This window comes from Pantherophis guttatus, chromosome 5 (genome assembly GCF_059756535.1).
Source record: "Pantherophis guttatus breed Tessera chromosome 5, ASM5975653v1, whole genome shotgun sequence".
Lineage (NCBI taxonomy): Eukaryota > Metazoa > Chordata > Lepidosauria > Squamata > Colubridae > Pantherophis > Pantherophis guttatus.
Window position 1 is genome coordinate 111974677 of NC_142067.1, and position 22994 is coordinate 111997670.

Below are 22994 nucleotides of genomic sequence, written 5' to 3' on the forward strand. Positions count from 1 at the left end.
ATGTCTTGCTTTCCGCCCTCTTCCACTTCCTGTTGCCTTATTGGTGCCTAATTGTGGCACCACTGTTATTCACTATAAAGATTAAGACTGAAATTCTGTCTTTTTAATTCTTATGAGCTGTGGAATGCTTACAGATTTTGCTTGCTAGTTATAGATCATAGAGCTTTAATTTCTGCATCATTGTTTCCCCCACCCGTTTTTTTTTTGGGGGGGGGGCGGGGGAAGCAGGGAGATGTTGCACTATTATGTACTATTGCATGAACATATTCCATCTAGACAATATCTCTGCAAGTTGCATAGCTGATAATGCCAATTTCTACCAATTTTTATCGCCCTAGATATAAAACAAGAGAAAGGGGGACTTGATTTGAGTTTTCATTGCTTCCTATTGCAAGAAATCTCAAACTAGTTTGAGCTTTGTTCTGTTAGACTATAACCACACAAAATGTTATAACAACCTTTGAAAAGAAGGCTTTGGTCCAAGGTCTTAGAGCAGAATTTAAAACAGGCATTCTTTATTTCAAGATTGGAACACTTCAAAAAGTCACTGAACAAATAACTATTCTGTTGTTCCTACTAAGAACTAGTTATGTAAAATATGCTCATTCAATCTATACACTGAGCTTTCTTTAAAAAAAATAAATGGGGGATACCCTCACTGATCCTTTCCCCCAATAACTATATGTCCGGGATTGTTATGAACCAATCTATTTTAATGTTGGATACAATGGTGTAATAATAGCAAGAACTGTGACAATAGACTCCCATCCTACTCTCAGTTCAGAGTGCTCAGTGAACATATTGGGGCTTGGAGGAGAGGAAATATTATATTTGGTGCGGAGTTTCATTGACAGCTAGATTTTCCCAGAGCAGGAACACATCTTATGTCAATAATCAACTGCGATTTAGCACCAGGCCTGAGAATCACAAAGCAAAGTATCCATTAAGCTGCGGGAAAAGCAGGGGTGGGAAAAGTACCAGATTTAAACTGCAGGGAATACAACAGGAAACTGCCTTCTCATACTGATACAAAGCAATTTATTCCTGTATTCTATTAGGCAATAAAGCATTTTATCTAGCTATGTCTTGTTGAGTGTCTGGATAGCTTCTATCAAGCTTGAGCTGGGGAGGCTATGTTCCTTCTATTAACATGATTAGACTCTCTATTAATAAGATTATGGCTCTATTTTACTGTATTGCAAAAATATGTGCATTTTATTATGCACTTCGTTAGAGCAGATACCGTGTCTTCCCCACAAAACATTATATTCTGCTACAAATCAATCCCATCATCTCACACTTTTTCTCTCCTCTTTGCTTATTAAGGTTTAAAGTCACATGTCTCTGCCAAATGGCACCCAATACAATTATAGAAACAATATAAAACAATAAAAAGCTCCAACGTGATAAGAACACACTAACACAACAAATAACACATTATAGTCATAAAATCAGCACTCCACCAACACAATCATCTGATCACTACTTCTCCTGAAGTTCATAGTCACCAAATCACTAACAACAAACATAAATTCAGTTTCAGCAGTCAAGGGGGAAATTCTCTGCTATATTCTACCTTAGAAGAGATAAATTTCTGAAAGTTTGTGAGCAATGCAAGAAAATTTGTTTTGTTTTTGTCCTATGGAAGCTTAAACAATTCCAAACAATTTCTTAAAATATTTACTTTTGTGTATTGTGTTTAAAGTGTAGATGACCTTAACAAATAATTGATAATAATAAAAAACCCATGGAATGCTATTGCTAAACAGAAGCATCACACACAGGGACAGCACATCAGATACCAAAAACAAAATTAGTTTAACTGCACAGATCTCTCTTAAGCTTGTAATTGGTTATGATTATAAAAATAGTATTTGCTTCCTGCTGATATTGAATTCAGAATGCAATTAAATATGCCACATTTTCTATTGAGGTTTGAGGTGATTTCCTGAGGGCTCAGGGAGATGTACCTTCTATGTGGTTTTTGTACCCTATTAGTGTTGAAGTTCTAGATTATATTTAAAATTGCTAATATCTTTATGTATTATATTTAGGTATCTCCCATCTTGTCCAGAGATTACTCTGGGTGGCTTAAAAACATTAACACTATTATACATTAAAAGACTAAAGCAAAAATAGTAACAGCAATAAATACTGTTGAAAGATGGGGAGGAGGGTAACACAAAACATCATCATCCTCACCTAGAAGAAGGCAACAGCAAACCTCTTCTACCTTGTTGCCAAGAAAACTACAGGAATATATCTAGAGGATCATCAAGAATCAAGCTTAATTCAGGGGACATTTCATCTTTGTTGTTGTTGCTTCAGAGAGGGAACTAGTTAGAAATTAAGTAATGTTAAATAGATACTGTACATCCCAAAGGTGTTTCTACAAGAGGCAACTGGACTTTCTTGCTTTTCTTTGAGGACATTTTGCTTCTTATCCAAGAATATTCTTCAGCTCTGACTAGATGGTGGGGAATGGAAGGATTTATATTTCTTGCAGATGGCTGATCATTTCCATTCTTTGACAGAGTCCTTGAGGCCACTTGGAGGTAGATGATGTCATATTCCTCAACAAAGGGGGCCGGGGTACAACATCATCTATCTCCAGTCTACAACACAGTCCTTTCAGCAGTTCCAAGAAGGCTCCACACCCATTTGAACTACTCAGATAAATAACCCCAAGGATACAGACAAACCTCCAAGTGGCCTCAACAACTCTCTAAAAGAATGCAAATGTTAGCAAATATATGTTGGGAAGAAGGAAGCATATTGTTTCTTGGTGAAATTCAGTGCTATACCCATCTTCTGATGCAGTAGATAGAAATATTTTTTCCTCTTCAATGCAACATCTCGCCCATCCTCAGCATCTGCTGCAGAGCATTCTCCCAATTCTCTTAGTCAGATTTTGAGAGTTATAAAATAGAGAAATGAATTTGACATACTTGAGAAGGTCTTCAGAAGCCTCCATGTCTTGTTGCCCCAACTGATCTGCAACCTGTCTGCTTTTACTTGAGGACATCCCTTTGATCATATCTTCTTTTCCTTATTTTCTGCTTCTGTCCGTGCTGAGCAACATAACACTGAAAAGAGATACTATACAAAATATAGGATATTCATGCATAACCATTGACCTTTCACAATTCAATAGGTTCAAGGCTATCACAGTCTACCTGTGCACATTTCTTCAGAGTTCTACTCTTTGAAAAGCAAATTCTCTTTATCACTTCTTGAATGAGAACTACCTAAAAGGGGGGAGCAGGATGAGGTAATATCAGGTAATTCTACAATTGCCGAGGGCTAAAAATTAAAATAAATGAGTCTTAAGTCTGACTACTGCATGGATGGAATCTATCAGGTAACTGCATATATAGTACCTTAAGGTACTGGCAAGGATGAAATAAAATGAATTAATTCATATGAACATTTTCATCTTGTTCTCTTCACTCTTAGTGAAAGAGTCATGTGGATGTCTATGAAGATCCTTAGTCATCCAAGTCATGGTTGTCCCCAAAGTACTTTTTCAAAAAGGCAACTAGATTGTCTTTGTTTTTTTTCCTTGAAGAAGTTTCTCTTCTCATCCACGATGAGAAACAAAACATCTTCAAGGAAAAACAAAGAAAGTCCCATTGCCTTTTCAAAAAAACACCTATGGCACAGTTATATATATACAGTACTTTCTTTGGTCTGTATAAAAGGTATACAGAGGTATAAAACCATTTGCTTTATTCAAATGGTTACAATGTTTTCTGCTTGCATCAGTGGTTAATTTGCCTAGTTAGTTCCTCTCTTTACATGCAAGTATTCTGTTTCTTTATCAGTGGTGGGCTAAAGAAAAGAAACAGGAATTAGAACAATCCAATTCTCAGAGCAGAAGCTACAAATATATTGCTACAAATCTAAATGTAGATACTAATAATTTTTTATCTCTTTGCAGTTCATAATTATGGTGTTCATATCGCTATCTGAAGTTAAAAAAAGGTTTGCTTGAATGCACAAATAGAATTTATTGTGGCAACTGCTTTTTGGAACACTTTCCCTGTGGAGATCTCAATGATCCCAATGCTGCTAGCCTTCTGAACGACAGTAAAAACTTGGCTTTTCCCATAGGTATTAGAAGTAAATTAATTAATAGAGCATGGCATTGATGAATTTGTATTTGAAGTTTATGCTTTGGCCTTGCTATTTTGATTTAGTTTTTTTTTTTAAAAAAAAAAACTTTTGAATGTATATGATTTTTGTTTTGTATTGGGAGCTCAAAGTTGTTTAAGATGGGCCACAAAAATTTCTGAATGAATGAATGAAGTATGGAGAGAACAACAATAGATTATTAAAGCAATTAAAGCACTCAAGCTAAGCATGCCTTCTGCATTCAGACATCTTAGGGCCATTCATCAGGTTCATCTTCTGCTTCATTAACTTACATGAATTTCAAGATAAAGATGAGTGGCTTCTCAAGATCAACTTGTGAACTTTGCGATAATGCAGGGTTTTGACATAGGATTCTAATTATTTAGTTCATGAATTCTAAGCTCTATCTACCTATATATCTATTAATTCATTATTCATCTGCTTCTCTATTTTTATACATTACATTGTTGCAGAATGAGGTTTGGATCTCCACTACCAGCCTTTGCTTTCCAACTATGCTGCCTTCTCACTCATTGCCTTGCACAATTTTCAGGCATGCTCCAGGCAAGGATCTCAGCACCTGCATATCTCCATCAATTAGAACAGATAGCAATTTTTTTAAAAAACTTGGTTCTGGACATTTATTCTATTTGTTGACTAAGCTTCTCATAAGCCAAATATTAAATATATCCATTTTTTAAATATATGTTTATAAGGGACACAAAGATCCACTTAAAAGAAATAATTGTGCCCCTGAATTTCAAGCAATTGTCCAGATCAATTAATATGGGCCGGAAAAGCATAACAATTGTTACTGATGAAAACAAAATATGAGAAAAATATTTCAATCAACATTTAGTGTATTGTTGCGATATTTGAAAAATAGAGAAAAGGTTAAGTGGAAAGCAGTAAGATTCAATCTCTATAGGCCCTTGGAAAAGAAAACATGCTTGCCTCAGTCCTTTTATGAGGCTGTGAAGTTTTTATGACAATGGAATGGTAAGGCTAATTTATATCTGGACCCTGAATCAGAGCTTTCTCTCCTAATAACTACATTAAAAATGTGGAATTGAGGCAAAACTAAATTGAGGAATTTTTTTTAATGAATCCAGACACACTTTGAGACAGATTTTTGAACAAACTGTGACAATCAAAGATAAATAAGATAACCTAATATCATAATATATATGCAGTTGCCACTACAACTGCTACTACCTATGGCTATTATTATTAATGCTTCCATTTTTTTTTCAGAGGGGACGCAATTGGAATTTCCAATATTTCTATTATATGTATTTCAGGTTTTATTTTCCTACTCAGTCAGAAGAAAAACCCAAAGCCCATCAGCAGCAGCAGTATTTTGTGGGGATTTAAGAAGGATCTGATAGAAATTGCCCCAAATATTGTTACACCCATGAACAATGACATCTAGGGTCACCAGAAAACTACCTGAAAACATTTAGAGTCAAATACAGTCAAACAGATGTAAATAGAAAAAAAGTGCACTTACAATTGTCCGTAACTGCTTGAAATATTAATCTAGATTAATTTTTGAGAAGTCCTACATTTTGGAACCATTCTCATATCTCAATAATTTCAAGTACGACTTTCTATAACCCATAGAAAGGACAATCTTTGTACACTGACTTTTTTCCCTTTTTCTTCTTTTTTCTTTTTTCTGCTCCTGCTACAAATGTTCTACATCTAAGAGAATATTCCTCTTCATTTTTAATGCAACATGACACCAGTGTCATGGAAAGTTAATGACAATGGAGTGCGACTTTGAAGAAAGTTCAAAGACTAGCAAAGATTGGAAAAGATTAGATGTCTATTTTTGTGGTTTGAAAGGTGGGAAGGAAAACATTTTTCATGATGCAGTAGAATATTTAACTGGCATTCAGTGAACAAAAAAAAAGACTTTCAAATCTATGTGCTATCTAATATAATGAAAACTACACTTACATTATTTTCCCAATCTAATGGAGGGTTTTTTTTTTTTTGGTTAAAGCTTCATTAGTACATTTTTCATCATTAATTTCATCTAGAACTTGAATTAACTGAACATTTAAACATTATCTTCACCAGTGTCATAATAAAGCCTTTAAAAGAACATAGAATGCTGTAAAAATGCTCATAGTGTGGCTGAGTATATCTCCTGAATTATGTATAGTACAGAAATATTAGTATCCTTAGAAATAGATTCTGAAATGCATGGGGTGATATACAAAAGTAAGCAAACATACAGATACAGTCTTAGCTTTGAGCTACCATGAGCCCCAGTTCAGACTAAGACTCTTGAAATTCAAACTGCAACTAGGAATTCTAAAGCTTGCCATGGATATCAAAGGAAAGTTCTCTAAAAATTCTATCTCAGGACTGCCATCTCCTGGTAGCTTGTTCCTCTGTGCTAAAAGAGGACAAAATCTAGATTGATGAGACCACAGGGAAACATCACTCCAAGGGTGATTGTAGCAGAATTCCTAGACGCTATATTCACCCAGAGGCTTTTGTGTAAATATGTACCCATTTCATTAAATGATCATACTTTTTGTTCAGTTGGTGAACATTTTTTCTCCAATTTCATGAAAAGAATTTCATGATTTAGGAATAGTATGTACATCAAGATTTCTGTCCATAAAAAAAGATGCATGTACATTTCAAAACACTGAAAGAAAGCTCTGTTTATTGGTGGGTGGGTGAATATGTGCACGTGTGTATACACGTATGTGTATATGCAAATTTGAGTCAATGTTGACTCCTGTAGAGGGCTGAAAGCCTTCAGGGATAGAAGGAATTGCTGATACCAAGAGAACTTGGTGGCGCAGCAGACTAAAGTGCTGTTAAGTAGCACCAGCTGCCTGCAATTACTGCAAGTTCGAATCTCACCAGGCTCAAGGCTGACTCAGCCTTCCATCCTTTCGAGGTAGGTAAAATGAGGACCCGGATTGTGGGGGCAATAAGCTGACTTTGTATAAAAAAGAACACCGCTTGGGGGGGCCGAAAGTCCTACTAAGCAGGTATATACAAAAGTATGAAGACTATTGCTTAACGCATTATAAGCCGCCCTGAGTCTCCGGAGAAGGGCGGCATATAAATCGAACCAATAAATAAATAAATAAACGAGCAGATGAAACGGTTTCCTGGTTCATACAAAAATAAAGGGAGAGAGATGGGAAGCACATTCAGATTTGCAAGATTCTATTACTATAGGTTTACAATAAAAATAATACTGGTCTATATGGAATTGGTTTCCTACCCTTATTGATCTGAAAGAGCTGAGAACCCATGGCAACTGCCTGGAGAAGCCCCTGCAGTTTGGTATTTTTTGGGGGAGGGGGTAACAAGATTTAAGAACTGGTTTGTTATTGCCTTCTTCCTGGCTCTCACACACAAGCTGGCTCTCAGCACACACATACTGTATTATATATTTTATAAGATGTTATATATTTTGTTGGACTAAAAAACATTGCAATATGTGACATGGAGCTGTATATATTATTCATACTTTTTATTTTGTATCCAGAAAAAAACAAAACCCCACAGTCCATCTGATAAATGGAATTAAAGGATTCACAATGAAATTCTGAGAAGGTACAGTGGATCAAGAGAGATCTATTTGCTGTAGTGCTTAAGGTATCAAGCTAGAAACTGAGAGCCCATGAGTTCTAGTTCTGTCTAAGGCATACATTCACACATATATACATCATCTATCTCTATATTTAAACTTCTGCATTCCAGCATTACAAATTCCAATTCTATTAATAATATGATCTTTATCAGTTACATAAGTTTTTAATAGCTATATTGGAACATACCAACATTAGAGAGTAGTAGAGAGAGATTGGTTTTATGTACTGTAAATATAGAATATTTCACTAATACTAGTGTTTTTACATAAATATTTAGTTTATCATTTTAATGGGAAAAAAGTACCCAGAATTAGTGAAAATACAGCGAAAAATATGTTTTAGGTTTATACATACACCTTTCTGAAAAGTTCATTTTGTCAAATGAGCAAGAGCTGTTAGTCTGTTATAAATAATCAGCGAGGATTATTCAAACTAATGGGCAAATTTAATCAAAGGCCACCACATGTGGGAGGAAGTTGGTGGCATGCTAGAAACTCATATAATTAGCACTGTGCTTGAGTCATTATGGATTAGACAAGGATGCTGAAGAAATCCAGAAGAGGACAGCAGGAGAAGTTGAAGTATGTCCTGCTGCCTACATCCAACCATCTTTCTTTCCTTTTGTTTTAATTAATGACTTCTGTTTTCTGTTTCTTAGAAAATCCTTTTGTTCATCAAGCGCTGTATTATTTACACTGACATTTGGTGAGGATAAGGGAGAAGCAACAGACATGATTCTAGCTTCTAGCAAACACTTAAGATTTGCTACTCAGACTGTAAATTGTTATGCAAAACCTAGGAGACAACATTTTTACTTCATTCATTCTATCATCTATCTATCTATCTATCTATCTATCTATCTATCTATCTATCTCTACTTTTATATATATATTATTGAGAAAAAATTACAAGATTAAAACCTTGTAAAAACATTAAAAGTATAAAGGAATAATTAGAAAAAAGAAAGACATGAAAAAATTAAAAAAACTAAATAAAAAAAGAGAAGAAAAAAAATATTTAAAAAGAGATTTTGATCTTTATTTCAGTAACAAAAACAATCATTACTATTTACATTCTCCTAAATTATACATCATATAAATTTTAAGTTTTAAAATTCTATGGATCATCATATATACAGTATTTCCATTTTTTTCACTTTCTCACAAGTTCTCCATGCATGATAAAATGTATCAATAGAAGAGGACATACATAGATGAGTGTTAAACTGTGGCGTTATTGGCACTTTGAGCTTGTTAGTTTGATTGCAGACATTTCATTACCTGACTAGGTAACCACTTCAGTGGTAGAACAAAGTAGGGTTTGCTCTCTGCTTATATACAGTAGGTTTCCCTGTCAGTGCTGCTGGGGTGTGGTTTCTCCCTGATAGTTCCTTGATTAGGTTATTGCTTAGTTCTTGACTGATTGTCTGAGCTGGTAGTTCAATCAAGCAGTAAACAACAGCTCAATCAAGGAACTACCAAGGACAACCAAGCTCAGAGAGCACCAAGGACTCCATGGTAAAAATGTATTTCATGATTTTCATATTTCCAGCAGCAGTTAGAAATACCTTTATACATCTTATATAGTCTATCTGGTGACAAATACCAAAGACACACCATACCTTGATCTTTTTAAAAAAAATAGAGTTAGACAGAATAAAGGTTGGTACCTTCTACATGCAAAGCAAATGTGTCACCACTGAATTTAATCATTCTGCTCTTTATATCACTTTCCATCTGCATTACCTGCCTAAATTCACTTCTTATTACACATCTGTTTGCTAATGGGACAGAATAAGGGGGTGTGATGGCTCGGTGTTTAAAGACACTGAGCTTGTTAGCTGGAAAGCTGACAACTGGATTCAAGACCCGAGCCTTGTGTGATGTGGTGATTATTTCCCTAGCTCTCCCAACCTAGCATTTGAAAACATGCAAATGGAAGTAGATAAATAGGTACTACTTTGGTAGGAAGGTAACAGCATTATATGTACCTTGGCGCATAGTCATGCTGGTCAAATGATCATGGAAATGTCTTCAGACAACGTTGGCTCCCTTGGTTAAGAAATGGAGCTGAGCACCACTCCTTACAGTTGAACATTACCTTTACCGGAACAGCGTTAGTGCAAGTTAGACTTTTCTCTTGAACTACCTTTCAAACAATCATATTCCTTGGAAGGCTCAGGTGGCTAGAATAGAATAGAATAGAATTCTTTATTGGCCAAATGTGATTGAACACACAAGGAATTTGTCTTTGGTGCATATGCTCTTAGTGTACATAAAAAGAAAAGATACATTCATCAACAATCATAAGGTACAATACTTAATGATAGTCTTAGGGTACAAATAAACAATCAGGAAACAATATCAATATGAATTGTAAGGATACAAGCAACAACGTTACAATCATGCAGTCATAAGTGGGAAGAGATGGGTGGTGGGAACGATGAGAAGACTAATAGTACTAGTAATGCAGCCTTAGTGAATAGTTTGACAATGTTGAGGGAATTATTTGTTTAGCAGAGTGATGGCATTTGGGAAAAAACTATTCTTGTGTCTCGTTCTGGTGTGCAGTGCTCTATAGCATCGTTTTGAGAGTAGGAGTTGAAACAGTTTATGTCCAGGATGTGAGGAGTCTGTAAATATTTTCACAGCCCTCCTTTTGACTCATGCAGTGTACAGGTCCTCAATGGAAGGCAGGTTGGTCATAATTGTTTTTTCTGCAGTTCTAATTATCCTCTGAAGTCTGTGTCTGCCTTGTTGGGTTGCAGAACCAAACCAGATAGTTATAGAGGTGCAGATGACAGACTCAATAATACAGACTCAACCATATTCCTTGGAAGGCTCAGGTGGCTATTTCAAAGCTGTATGTGCACGTGTGTATTTGCAACCACTTCACAGTGTTTCCTAAGTAGACAGATGCACAAGATTTTTGAAAAAGCACATTTACAAAGCATATTTTTGGAAACGTTTGGACAGCAGTGCTATAAAATAAGTCAGAGAATACTTTTTAGTTCACATACTTAGCAGCTATGCTACATGTCCTCTGAAATCCATCAGCAGCCCTGCAGAAAATAGATGTAGTTTGATAATGATATCTCTCATCACTTGCTGTGGGCATATGTCTATGTACTTTACAACTCCTTTCATTATGGCAATTGCCCTTTTTCCCATGCACTTTGTTCAGAACCCTTAATGCCTCTTTCCACTGATCCTTAGGGATCTTTATAAATCAGCTAACGTTTAAAAAAATCTTTTAAAAAATTGATATATGGATTGCTTCCTTTAAGCACACATTCTAAATACATATTGCAATTTTGGTAGCATCAACTTTTGGAGTTTCTGCCCAAATAAACCAATGGTTTTAAAACAGCATTTTTAAAAAAATATCTGCACTATTTCTGCTTCCTCTAAATGAACTCCATCTCCGCAGCTTAATTTCTCTGAAAAAAAAAAAAAAATAACAAGGCATACCATCACCATTATCAGCACCACTATCATTTCTCTTTCTTTTTCAATGGGATATTTCAGTCTCCTTTCCTTTCCTTTTCCTCCTTTCCTTTCATTTCCTGTCATTGAGGATCTATATGACAGTTTGAGATTGTCTATCTGTTGAAATGTTAAAATCCTATTGGATTTACTTTCTAGTACACAGGAATAGTATCCTGTGTACTAAAATCTTGTATCATTATAGCACCATACAGCATGTGTTTACATACTATGGGTCATGGAAGAAGCAAATAAATTGTAGCATATCAAGATCTAGAGATGATCTCCTGAACAGCTTGCATATTTATATGTGTGTTGTTTGCTATCTCTTGGTCTTCCCCAATTCCTAATTTGTGTGTGTGTGTGTGTGTGTGTGTGTGTGTGTGTGTGTGTGTGGTTTGTTGACATAAGACATGCTGCAGGGTGAAGTCTTGGCTTCCAGTCATACTCACCAACTGGGACACCAGAGATGCTGAGTGCCAAAGCATTCTTGCAACATGTAGTCTGTGAAAAGAGGAGGAGGATGACATAAACAACTCTGTGGCCTGAAGGATGTAGTACAGTATAGTGTACTGTAGTACATATGGTTGGTTTCTAATTGCTCAGTTTGAAACAAATGAAATAGCCAATAGCTCCCCCACATACACACATATACACAGCTCAAACAAAAAAGCTTGTCTTTTGTAAGCTGGAGGAACAATGGGGACCTAAAAATCTCTTCTCACTGTCACATTATATGTTTACTTCAAGATAAGAAGAATATTAACAATTATAGTTATAACCAATGTATTTTGTGGTTGTTCAACTTTCTTTCTAACCACATTACTTACGTTTAGGTTACTCAACCCATAAATTATTTCTAATGATATCTTTAGAAAGGTAACTGTACTACAGACCAGGCGATCAAAATACTGTACATTCAAAATCCTCTGTAATATTTATTAAAAACAAAGAATTTCAAGAAATAAAATCCCTCTCCCTGCCACCATTTAAGGTGGTTGATAGGAGTAATGTTTGTGACATGCTGGACATTCTATTTTACAAGGCATGGTGGAAGGCAGCTTTAAGACCCACGTCTGTGTTCCTTATGAATCCCTGTCCTGTTTAATATTTCATAATTTGCCGATCCATATAACGTGAATATGTCACCCAACCTTAAATGAGCAATGGGCAACTTAAAAGCATAGAGATTTGAAACATAAGGAGAGTAGGAAGCAACAGCTCCCATTTATTGAACTGAGTAAACAATAGTTAACTACTTCATACAACAAATGAACTATGGTTGGAAAGAATAATAATTTTCCCTACCTCTTTTAGGGGAAGCAAAAAGCAAACACACACACACACAAAATTGATTTTACATTGTAGAGTGAGGTGTTCTGCATTGTTAGGAACTCTCATTCATTCTCATATCCTAGCTTCTGTGATTCCTCCCTCCCCAGGCCCTAATTTTTTCACTATCTATGGTCAACAATCATTTTATATTTTCTATATAAATACAATTGAAGGAAAGAGAAGAAGAGGATGGCTAGCAACGAAGTGGATTAACTGAGTTACACAAGCAATTGATGCACCATTGGAAGATCTGAAAGATCATGATGGAGATAATGTATGTGGTCACTAAGAAACAAGAACAACCTGATGATACATAATCAATCAATTGGATAACAAACACATAGCATAACGAAGGCAAAATAAAGCCAGTGGCTTGTATGAAAGAACCTTTGAAATAATATTTTAAAAATGTTCAAGAGTTCTTTTACAGCAGCTGTACATAGGGTGCTAGCCCAGTTCTGTTTGTGCATAATTAGATGCAGTATCTTTTTGTCGTGGATGAGAACTGTGCATTTTCTTCTAGTAAATCTGCTCTATTTCAGCAGAGATTATAATATATTAAAATAATTTACCAAGTTTCCATTTGCTCACTTATTCATATATTCACAAAGGAGCAGCAGAAAAAAGTTTGTGATGTCAGTCCTTGCACGAAGAAACTCTGATTCATAAGCCTCAACTGTTTTATAGATCAATCATTATACATAATTGTATAATAATTAATAGATATAATAGACAATCACAAATTTCAGGCTAATTAGCAAGATATATGCATGAGCCACAGCTTCAACAAACTATAGTAAACATACAAACTCAACATGCAGAAACAACGATACAGATCATTTTTAAAGGTGCTTTCCAAAGCACAGATCCAATTATGTCTTGCTGATGTTAAGGTATAAGAAATAGTGTACACAATGATTTAATATACCACTTGCTGAAATTTTATACATGGCCTTAAGCTAAGTTTGGATTTATAAATCATATATTGAGTTGAGTTAATTAACTTGTGTCTCATTTTATTTGTAAGATATTATTTTCTCCTATATAATACAGTCCTACAGATATCAGCAGTTAAAACTGAACTTTCAAATTATATATCATCCTGCTTAAAAACACTCTCTTTATTATGAGCTAGAAAAAATAAACTGATATTGTAAATATGTATAGCATAGCATTGTAAAATATACACATTTATTAGAGCTTGATGTACAATAAATTTACTTTTTTTCATGCTTCTTTATCATAATGCCTAACTACTGAACTTTTTATTTTTTATTTTCTAGAAAGTCACCAATGTAATCCAAACTCAGAAATGGGTACAAGTCATTCCACCTCCTATTAGAAAGTACTTTCTTTTCTGCCTAGTAAACAAAGAAATGTGTCAGAAGGGTACTGATGACCAAATATGTTGAATGTTGATTTTTGCCATTGTTTCTGACTCTCAAAAATGAATGTAGTTGATAGAACACAACAGCTAAGTTTACAATCACTTCCAGATGAAGACTTACTTATAATGTTGCTACCAACGTAGACCATGCTGATTAAATTTCAAATTCATTTCCAGCTTAATGAATCTGATGGAAGTTACAAGATGTCTCTAGCCATATTAAATGACACCCAAGTATTTCAGCCAGCTGGAGGTTATCTTACCTATTTAGTATTAGGGCAACCAGTAGCAGCTCCAGTTTCTTTTTTTATATTATGAAATTTATGTTGTGGATTTTCAGAATCACAATTTCCTGGATTGTTATGATTGCAAATGTACAGTTCACTGCCTCAGGGAACCTGTTGGAAAAGTAGCATATAAATAATGCAAATATGGAATTAAATTCAGAATGATCTTGTGTCCAGCAAGTAAAATTCAAAGCTAAGACCTAGGATTAGAAGCCCCTAATCATGTTAAAAATTGCAAGAAGCATTCAGTAAATTCAGCAGGTGGCAGCAATACCACTAACTTTCTCCAGATTAGGGGGCAGACATGGCTACTACCACAAAGGGATATATTAAGCATCTCGTCAGTGGAATGATTTCTGTAGTGAAGTGGGGAAACACATCCCAAGTGGTTATTGTAGTGTAGTGAAGAGGGAGAAAGATATGAAGGAGATAATCCTCTTGTATCTCATATATCCCAGTCACTCTGCTAAGTTCCTGAAAAGTCAAGGCTGGTGAGCAAAGGAGCTCTATTCTTTTTCTATTTTCTTTCTCCTAGGTAAAGGTGCAGAAAGGAATTTCCTTATGGCAGATCAGGCTATTCCCAGAAGTTAAGAGACTTCATCAGGAATGATTGCATGGGGAGGCTTATGATTACTTTCTTGAAGGAACCAGAAAAGCCAACTTATCAGTCCACTGTACTTGTCTTTGGAACATTGTAATGTGAGGACTCACAGTGTAATGGGATTCACAAGACTACATCTGATTTCCTTTGGCCATGTCATGCATGCAAAATCATTGGAGAAGTCAATGATGCTAGGAATGGTTAGTGGAAAAAGAAGGGGCAAGCAAATAATATGCTGGCTTGATAACATCAAAACTGATACAAAGTTGAATATCAAACAATTGAAGGAAGCTGTGCTTGACAAGGTAGCATGGAGAGCACTTGCCTATAAAGTTACCAAGAGTCAGACATAACTGAATAGTTAAAACAACAACAATGGAAAGACTCACATCTTCTGCCACTCCGTCACTATGTCATCTCATATATAATTGAAAGTGTCCTCTAAAATTATGTTTGAGACACACATTTAGCCACTTGATATTTTCATTTGGTAAGCACTTCTGTAAGTGAAGTACAGGACCTATTTTCCCATAAAAATGATGTGAGGTAGGAGTAATTGTGAAAGAGAATGACTGGTGCAAAGTCACCCGGTTAGCTATTGCGGCTAATGAATATTAGACCTTAGCTCTTCCTGCTTCTTGTCCAACAGTTAAGTCACCAAACCCCATTGGCTTCAATTTCCTTCAATTTAGCACAAAATAATAAGCACAAAGAAACATGGAATTGCATACAATTTAGACTGTTAAAGTCTAAATTGGGTAAAAGTAGGTAATGCAAGAGCTCCAAGAAAATTTGCATTATTATCAAAAGTTTTGCATGTACGCTAATTAATTATGGTGCATATTAATTTAAGTTGTATGTGAATTGTCAGTCCTCGTGGTTAACCAGACAGGAAATATGACTAGATGAGCCAATTCTATTTTATTGTAAAGATATATTAATAGAAGCTTGCAAATCTGAAAGTATAAATTTCCTGCAGTCTCTTTTTATAGCTGATCAATTTGGATGGGTTCTTCCTATGTTTCTTTCTCTGACTGCTAAGCAACTGTGGGCTTCTGACTCTGTTATCTGATCATTCCTAAAGCAGATTTTTTTCCTCTTGTCCATCAAGATTATTCTTACACACCATCAAATAAGATTTTCTGCATACTTTAGGGGGAATTGCAAATAAAAATTGACACAGGTCTCTTACAAAACATAAAAGATGTTTTATGGGCAACAAACAATTTTAAACGCAAATTTTAATCTGTTTAATTATGGGGTATTTTAAAATTCAGCCTAAATGATTTAATTTGTTTTAATCTATTTTAAATTTTGTATCTCTGTGTTTTATTCTCTGGCTGTTCACCGCCCTGAAGGCGGTATAGAAATTTAATAAAATAAAATAAATAAAATAATAAAACAGATAACATTTATCATGATCCCCCCACCCCCAATCTCTTTCTCTCTCAGAGAGAGAGAAAACAAGGGGAACATATATCTACATAGCAGTGGTGAGTTGCTACTGGTTTGCCCCAGATCGGGTGAACCGGTAGCGGCAGTGGCGGGAGGCTCTCGCATGTGCTCATGACCACGCACGTACCCACAAGCGAACCGGTAGCGACAGGTTTTGAAATCAGCCCCTGCTACATAGAGGCACAGAAAAACTAAAAGAGTCTTTGCTTGTTTTAAAGTAACATGAATTTAACTTCTGGCCTTGAAGATAACTTGTGAGCTTCTTGCTACATACCTCTTTTCAAATGCACTAAATCTCCAAGTAATTGCACTCTTTCAGAATGGGGGGAAGGGAGGAGAAAACTATGCAAACTGGAACTCCATTGATACAATTACTGAAAACCAAGTTACTTTCTGTATTATTCAAGCCTGCATGTACTAAAGTATAACCACAAAAGACAGCTAGATCTCTGGCTTAATAAGTGTGCAAACAGCATTTAGTCAGACAAGCCTGAAATAAGCTTTTGACAAACTTGTATAGGATTTGGATAATGCAGCAATGAAGATAATTCTGAACCGTTTGGGGATTTCATTTTGATTTTGAGATCCATCAAGTTTTGATTCTCAGCATTCTTTTTTCAGAAATGCTACAACTGCTCTGTAAAAATGTAATCTAATATGAAGGATGAACGATAATAAAAAAGATTTTAAATATGAATTTATAAAAATTTTCCAACTCTCCTCCCCCCCAAAAAATTAAGCTGCAACTGGCTACATTATATCCCCAAAGTAAGTTCCCTACAACTCAATATTTACTTCTTAGTTGACAAGCACCAGATTTCATATCAGTTTTAATAAGACCCTAGAGACAGTGTCCAGATATACTGTATAAAATATCATTTTAATGTCCATGTTTTGTTTTTAGCTTTCTCTTTCACTGTAGCACAGTGATTTATCTATTTTAAATTGGCTTGTTTTCGGGTGGAAGTTTCTGTTCCCCAGAAATGTTGCTATTTATAAGATAAGATGAACTTATTAAAATAGACTCAATAGGTTTTCATGATTGTTCATTCCCAGTGCTTAGTTACTATCGTTGTGTTTTCGTTATGTTGAATACATGTCCTAGTTTTAAAGTGCATGTTTACTCTCTTCAAACTCACATTAATTTCAATGCTATACTTAATTTTCCCTCATTAAACTGAATGCAAATAAAGAACTCCTTTCTGAAATCTGATTTTTTTTTCCCTGGAATATGTATGAAATTAGTAGATTCCAGATATGAGGTAATTCCAAAGTGCTGACCCCATACTGAACCTAAGCTTTTACTGGGGAAGGGTTTTTTTTTTGTTGTTGTTGTTGTTTTGCTATCATTGGTCAAAGCCAGAAAGAATGTCAAGGAACTGTGTGGTAGATGTGCAAATGAAGTCAGAGATGCTGACATGAGCTTGTAGTTTTATATAAATAAATATAATTTACATCTATATTTAGATGCAAACAAGATAGTCAGGCAAACGGGAGTATCATGAGGTAAATCACAGGGCACACAGAGGACACCAAAGAAAAAAGGCGGGGAAAAAAGGAAACTCCCCCTCCACAGCCACAGCAACCAATCACAGTGCAGATTGCCTCACATAGAAGCCAACACTCTCCAACCGATCAACCACAACTTTGTGTTCTGGCTCACTGCACAACCTCGCTGCTCCAGCTACTAAATTTAAATATCTTAAATAATAGGCACCACTTTCTCACAAAAGTCTTCTTCATTTCAATGGAAGGGGCTCATTTGCTTGGTCTAACATTAAAATGCACACGCAATATATCCTAAGTGGTGAAACTTTCCAATGTATTCCAGAGATGAATTGAATCTGAGTTTGTTCTGAGGAAAGTTGAGTCCTTTGGCTTAAACGGCACTGAACAGATGAATACATTTTATGTGAATCTTTCTGCCACTCATTGTTTAACTCCTTTGTCATAACTCTTATTATCTGCTTGATTTTTTCCAAATTAAAAGTATCTCAGTTTGTTCAAGCTTTTCCTTAATATTTGTCACTATCCTTAAGCTTCCAACCCGCATTAATTCTGCTGCTGTTGCTGAAGTCAGGTAGAAAAAGACACAGGCTTTTAAAAAAATATGTTTCTTTCACTCAGGTCTTAGACAAATGAGCGGTATTTTCAACAAGCAATAGCAATAAAACTTTATTGGGTTTTTTTTGTTTGTTTGTTTACAAAAGTAACACTCTCTATTTTCACCTTGTACATTTATTATACACACTTCTGGGATGATAGCAGGTAGTTTAGTTTGTCTTGTTTATTTCCCCACTAGTCCTGAAATCAGCAGTGCAAAGGCCACTGATTATTATATATTAAAACTGTTCATGTTGGGTGTTTCCTGCTACCTACTGTATGTGTTGTAGATATGCATCTAATTTGGTCCTTACAAAGCTTAAGAACATCTAAGACCTTGGGGCTTTTAATAAAAAATTCCAGAAGCATTCATTCATTTATTTTAAAGGAATATAACCAATGATTTTTATGCAGACACTTACCTCTTTCTGAGTTACAATTAATTTAAGTTCTACATAGGCAAAAACATTTTAAAAAATATGCTGATGTGGTACAATTAACAGCATAAATCCATTTAGAATTTTTAAAAGTTGCAACAGCACTCAAAAAAGGGGACACACAACCGGATTTTTGCATCTAAAATTATTGCAGCATCCCATGGTCATATGATCAAAATTAGGTGCTTGGCAACTGGCATGTATTTATGACTGTTGCAGCATCTTTGGGGTCATATGATTGCCATTTGCAACCTTCCCAGCCGACTTCCAACAGCAGAATCAATGGGGGAAGTCAGATTCTTTTAATGACCACACGATTCGCTTAATAACTGCATGATTCCCTTAGCAACCATAGCAAAAAAGATCATAAACTAGGGTGCAACTCAGTTAACAACTGCCTTGCTTAGCAGTGGAAATTCTGGTCCCAGTTGTGGACATAAGTCAAAGACGTATATACAATAGATATATAAATAGTCTATCTTAATACAATATGCATAGAGTTAATTTTATGATGATGGAGTAATCCCAATGACACTGCGAGCCATAACAGTCTAAATCTGCCTTTGCATGTTGACCATCTACCTCTTTCTTGGGGCACTGCTGGCTGACCTAAAATCAGGGCAACATAAGGTGAATGGGAGTCATACTGTGTGCTACATCCTTGAGATTGTTCAATTGATGTGAGAAGGAGACATCCTCCTGGCATTTCTGCACTGCTTGGGTAGATTAAAGTTAAGAATGTAAACCTTCAGGGCCTCCTGACTTGAGATAAAGGACAAACAAAACAAGAAAAAACGTTCACATTTTCATTTACAATCTCTATCCATTCTCAAGAGAAGTGGTGCATTTTTATGAGACAATTAGGATATTAATTAGTCAACAAGCTAAGCACAAGATAATTATTTAATTTGGCACTTCCCCACCCACCCACCCTCCCTTTTTAAAGAGTGAAATTACGGTATTTTTATAGAGAAGTCTGTCTTGTAATATGCAATATGTTTACAAATCAAATTGTTCAAGAAACCTATATGTATTCCTCAGGGGTGAAATCTATTTACCTTCCTTACCAGTTTAGAAGTGCATGTGCTGCGTGCGTGCACATCACATGTGTGCGCACACCTGCACATGCGCAAAACCTTCTGTGCATGTGCAAAATCTTCTGTGCATGCACAGAAGGTAAAAAACCATTACTTCCTGGTTAAAACCAGGAAGTAATGACACCCGGGTGGTGATCGCTACCAGATCACTGAACCACAAGGAAAAATCGCTACCGGATCGCGTGATCCGGTCCAATCCAGGAGCATTTCACCCCTGGTATTCCTTATTTATTCAAGTATCTGTAACAGTATAAGAATTTATGTCTTGGGAATTGAGATTCTTGGCTTTGGGGATTTTGTTTACTATAAATACTCCCCCCTTCTAAAACCTCTTCTTTTCTTTTCTTTTTGAACATTGGGCCCACAAATAAAATTCCATTGTGATTTACATCATTTCTGTGATGAAATCACTATGCAAATAAACAAAATTATGTCTATCAGATCCTGTAAATTTATGTCATTTGTACAAAAGCTTCATCCGCATGAGAAACTCTCAAATGTAACAAATTTGGAAAATAACAATCACCAGTTCCCCCCAATAGTCTGCTATAATATAATTTCATTGTACTATCTTGTTAAACAATAAATTGCAGAGGAAAAGTGGGCTAAATACTTTACGGTTCTTTTATATTATTCCTATAGCAATTTCTGTTTTTTTCCCCCTTTTCTTGGCACAATCATTATAGGTGTTACATCTTCTGTGAGATGCTATCAACAATGTAAATTGCCATCCACTTTAAAAACTTTGCATTTATGTATAATTTGGATAAATAATTGCTTTCAGCACATAATTGCATATCCTGGGTGAATTACCATTCACAAGTGATAAGAAAGGAATAAACAAAGTTCTATTTTTCAGTGATTTTATACAAGAAAGATTTTCACTACCAGAAATGCTTTTCATGCTGTAGTGGAAAAGTGAGACATCTACTATTGTGTATAGGGGCATTTTCGGGGGTTGGTGGTGGGAAGTCAAGATGACAACTGTTATACAACTGTATATAAGCAGTTGTCCATGATGGGGGTATTTTACCCCCTTGTTGAATATTGCAAAATAAATCTCTAAGTTGTCCCACCATTTCAGCTTGTAAAGTTTTGTAATACACTGCGGTCAAACAAAACTTTACAAGCTGAAATGGTGGGACAACTTAGAGATTTATTTTGTAATATTCAACAAGGGGGTAAAATACCCCCATCATGGACAACTGCTTATATATCTTTGATACCAAAAGAACAAGTTGGTCCTAAAAAACCAGAGAATTATAGACCAATATCTCTTTTGAATACAGACTATAAAATCTATGTGAAAGTATTAGCCAACAGGTTGATGCCAGTAATTCAAAAGGTGATTCATGAGGATCAAGCGGGATTTATTGAGGGCAGATATATGAAGGACAATGTAAGGCAAGTAATAGATTTATTGGAATATCTTGATAGGAATAAACAGACTCCTGCAGTGCTGGTTTTTTTGGATGCAGAGAAGGCCTTTGATAGAGTGGATTGGAATTTTCTACTAAAGACTTTAAAAAAGATGGACTTTGGGGACCAATTTATACAGGCGATTTCAGCAATTTATCAAGAGCAAAAGGCACAGATTATTATTAATGGAAGTCTGACAACAGAGTTTAAAATTGAAAAAGGAACAAGACAGGGATGTCCGTTATCCCCACTTTTATTTATTTTAACATTGGAAGTCTTGCTAAATACAATACGGGACTCTAAAATTTTGAAAGGCATAATGATAAGGCAAGAGGATTATAGAATAAAGGCATTTGCAGATGATCTGGTTGTTACCCTATCACAACCAATGGAATCAACAATCCTGATGAAGGACATTATACAAGACTATGGTAGAGTTTCAGGTTTTAGACTGAATTCAAAAAAGACTAAAATGATAGTTAAAAATATGACACAAGATCGCAAACATGAGCTTGAAAGGAGGGCAGGTTTTGAAATTGTACCTAAGGTAAAATATCTTGGAGTTCAGGTTGCAGAATCAAACATGAAATTGTTTCAAAATAATTATGAGGTGTTGTGGCGAGAGGTTCAGAAAGACATGGAGATTTGGAAAAAGCTGCAACTGTCTTTACTTGGAAGAATAGCAGCAGTTAAGATGAACATTTTGCCAAGATTTCTGTTTTTGTTTCAAATGATTCCGGTGCTTAAAAGTGATAAACAACTGAAAGTTTGGCAGTCTGGTGTGAATAAGTTTGTCTGGAACGAGAAGAAGCCGAGAGTGAAATTGAAAATTATGCAAGATGTTCCAGAAAGAGGAGGCCTTAAACTCCCAAACCTACAGTTATATTATGATGCAGCAGCTTTAACTTTAACAAGTGATTGGTTTGGAAGTAAAAAGACCGGAATATTGAATGCAGAAAGTTTTGATCTTGAATTTGGATGGCATGCTTATTTATTTTATGACGACAAAGTAGATAAAGTATTTAAAAGTCATATACTTAGAGACTCTTTGATGAGAGTCTGGAAGAAGCACCGATTCAAATGGGATTATAAAATACCGCTATGGCTGGATCTTGGTCATACTTTGTGGAATACAAATATAATGTCACTCGGGGGGTTTTTATATAAAGAGGTTCTTTTTACAGATGCGGGCAGATGGCAGCTGAAGACATTGCAGACACTGTTGGACGAAGGGATTAATCTAACTTGGTTACAATATAATCAATTACAATTGAGATGGAAAGAGGACCAAAAAACTGGTATTATGTTGCATGAGGAAGAATTGGTTAGACATATAAGAGAGAAAGGTCCAATGCATATTAAAAGGCTTTATAATGTTTTGTTAGAAAGAGATTCAGAAACGGAATTAGTTAAAGATTGTATGATTAAGTGGGCACAGAATTTTGAAGAACCAGTGATGCTGGAAACTTGGGAAAAAATTTGGGTTCAGAATATTAAATTTACACAGTCGCAAAACCTGAGAGAAAATTTTTATAAAATGTTTTATAGATGGCATTTAGATCCTAAAAAGTTGTCATGTATGTACCCTAATGTTCAGCCAAAATGTTGGAGATGTGAATGTTTAG

General features: G+C 35.4%; 2 long non-coding RNA genes across 2 annotated transcripts in view; both read right to left on the reverse strand.

The window, feature by feature from the left end:
- The window catches only part of LOC148113559 (uncharacterized), a 36639-nt gene extending 26703 nt beyond the window's left edge, over positions 1-9936 (reverse strand). The window contains exon 1 of the long non-coding RNA XR_015728323.1: positions 9754-9936. This is a non-coding gene — a long non-coding RNA (uncharacterized LOC148113559). The remainder of the gene's footprint in view (positions 1-9753) is intronic.
- A 1725-nt stretch (positions 9937-11661) lies between these two features.
- On the reverse strand, positions 11662-14368 carry LOC117667116 (uncharacterized). Its single transcript, XR_004591970.3, has 3 exons — positions 14234-14368; positions 13875-13944; positions 11662-11752 (listed from the first exon to the last, which is right to left on the reverse strand). It is a non-coding gene; the product is annotated as an uncharacterized LOC117667116 (long non-coding RNA).
- Positions 14369-22994: the final 8626 nt, after the last annotated feature.